This window comes from Myotis lucifugus, unplaced genomic scaffold (genome assembly GCF_000147115.1).
Source record: "Myotis lucifugus unplaced genomic scaffold, Myoluc2.0 scaffold_363, whole genome shotgun sequence".
Taxonomy (NCBI): Eukaryota; Metazoa; Chordata; class Mammalia; order Chiroptera; family Vespertilionidae; genus Myotis; species Myotis lucifugus.
The window spans coordinates 719,273-722,156 of NW_005871411.1; positions in this window are offsets into that span (position 1 = coordinate 719,273).

Here is a 2,884-nt window from a genome sequence, read left to right on the forward strand (position 1 = left end):
CCAGTCTGGGTGAGGGGCTGAGGGCCGTTTTCAGGCTGGCGGGCGACTGAAGCTCCCAACCTCTCCTTTTTTTCTTTTCTTCTTTTCTTCTGGGATTTATTTACCTTCTATGGCTGTCACTGGAGCTGAGAGCCGGCTTTAGTTCTGAGGCCAGCTCCAGCTTGAGGCCTCGGCTGCTGAAAGCAGGGATCTGGGTTTGTTTGGGTTCTATAATTGCAACATTGTTTCTTAGAGAGCAGCTCAGAGGCCGGCAGCAGCAGGCGGGGAACCTTGGCTTCCTCCTTTACTGGAGCAAGCAAGCCTCCTGTTCGCTTCAGCTGCCTGGCTGCCAGCCGCCATCTTGGTTGGCAGTTAATTTGCATATCGCCCTGATTAGCCAATGGGAAGCATGTCTGAGGTACGGTTAATTTCCATGTTTGTCTATTATTAGATAGGATAGACTAGAGGCCCAATGCACAAAATTCGTGCAAGAGTAGGCCTTCCTTCCCCCAGCTTCTGGCACCAGCTTCCCTCTAGCACCCAGGACCCAGGCTTCCCTCCCAGCCCCAGCTTCATCCAGAAGGTCGTCTGGAAGGACATCCAGTCTAATTAGCATATTATACTTTTATTATTATATATATATTTATTTTGTAATATTTTATGATATACAAAAGTATAAGAACAATATTACTAATAATAAACTTATTGAATGCAGTTCACAATATGTTTGCAGTTTTGTTTTCAGAGTTTATGTGGAAAATGTTATAGTATTCTACGTTCCAAGGTTACTTTTACGTAATTATTTTCTCGGTGTGATTCTATTCAGTTCTGTTTATTTGTTTCTGTTGTGTTCAATGTTAGGTTTTGTTTTTTCTTCTTTGACTTCATTTTATTTTTTAAATATATAAATCAGGACTCAGAAATCAAAATTATAAAAAAGGATACTCAGAGAATTCTTGCTCCCACCCCTATTCCCTGTATCCATTCTACTCATCCTCTGTAAGTAACCATTTCCATTTTTCAAAAATTTCTTTTTTCTTTCTTTTTACTCTCACAGGAATAAGTGTATATACATATATATACATATTGTGTGTATATAGGTTTTGATATGCCCTAGTTTATTCAACCAGCCTATCGATGAATACTTAGATTTGTCTTGAAGCTTTTCCCATTACACATAATTTCGCCATGCAGGCCTGGCTGGTGTTCTCAACGATCAGAGTGTCAGCCTGCACTCCAGAGGCTCACAGCTTCAATTCCTGATCGGGGGCACCTACCTGTGTTACAAGTTCAATCCTAAGGCCCGTTTGGGGCACTTGTGGGAGGCAACCAATGGATATGTCTTTCTCACATCTATGTTTCTCTCTCTCTTCCTCTCTCTAAAAACCAATGAAAACAATATCCTTAGGTGAGGATTAAAAAATTAAAAAAATAATAAAAATAATTATTATTATTATTTTGCAATGCAGAGCATAGAGCATTTTGCGTTTGTGGAAGTATATCTTCAGCTAGGTTCCTAGAAGGGTCACTGTCTCAAAGGGTAAATGCACACAAAATTTTGTTAAATTTTCACTCAAGAGGGGTTTTGCTGTTCTGAAATCCCACCCCAAACATAAGAACACATGTTTCTCCTCTGGCTTGCCAACAGTGTGCTGTCAAGCTTTTGGATTTCTGCAGGTCAAGAACTGGGAAGAGTATGAGATTTTACCCTCCTTGGCTAACAAGTTAGACTGGTACAGTTTTGTGGATGCTGCCAAAAGATATTAGACTTTTAGATGAGAAAAGAGAATCTGTTATTTATCTTTATTATCCTGGTGAGGAAACAAATCTTCTGTTCCAGAGGGAGGTTCCTTCTGTCCTGGTCTCTCTGCTACACAAACATCCTTGCGAAGCTGTCACAGGACGTGTAGAAACATCATGTAGAAACATCACCTGTAGAAACATATCTCCCAACTGCCAATCTGACAAGTGAAGAAAACATATCTCCCAACTGCCAATCTGACAAGTGAAGAACAGTATTTCAACATATTTTAATTTACGTTTCTTTTATAGTAAAGAATGCCGAGACATCAAAATTACAACTAAACTACAGAACTACCATCATTCAGAATTGCCTGAAATGGAGCCAAATGGAAGTCCTACAACTAGGGAATTAAAAAATAAGCCACATTGAGATTGGTAGGAGAGGTGAAGATGCAGAATGGGAGGGCTATCTCAGCTGTAGAGGTCCCCCGAAAGGAGTAAGGGGTCCCAGCCCCACACCAGGCACAGGGTTCCAGTGCCAGGAAGAGAAGTCCCCATAACTTCTGGCTGTAAAAACCAGCAGGGATTGAGGCTGAGGAAGATGGAGGCTGTAGGACTCCCAGGTTCTTCTTCTTTTTTTAAAATATATTTTATTGATTTTTTACAGAGAGGAAGGGAGAGGGATAGAGAGTTAGAAACATCGATCAGCTGCCTCCTGCACACCCCCTACTGGGGATGTGCCCACAACCAAGGTACATGCCCTTGGCCGAAATCGAACCCGGGACCTTTCAGTCCGCAGGCTGACGCTCTATCCACTGAGCCAAACAGGTTTCGGCCCAGGTTCTTCTTAAAGGACTCACTCCCTCTGAACTCCTCCGCTGGGGCGGTAGCTCAGAAGGCATTAGGGACAAAAGGGGGGAACTGAATTGTCTGGTATCAGGGCAAGAGATGGAGGGGCAGCTTTTTCCCAGACAAGAGTGTTGCCAGAGGCCATTGTGCCTTTGATGAGCCTCCTTCCACTGCTCCCACAGGCTGGCAGCACATGAGATTCCAGCAACCTGGCTCACACTGCATGCCCCACCCTCGTGATTCTGTAGGCCCTGCTCCACCCAACTGTCAGGCCCACCCAAGCTCTTTCTAGTGCAGTGGTCTCAACCTTGCC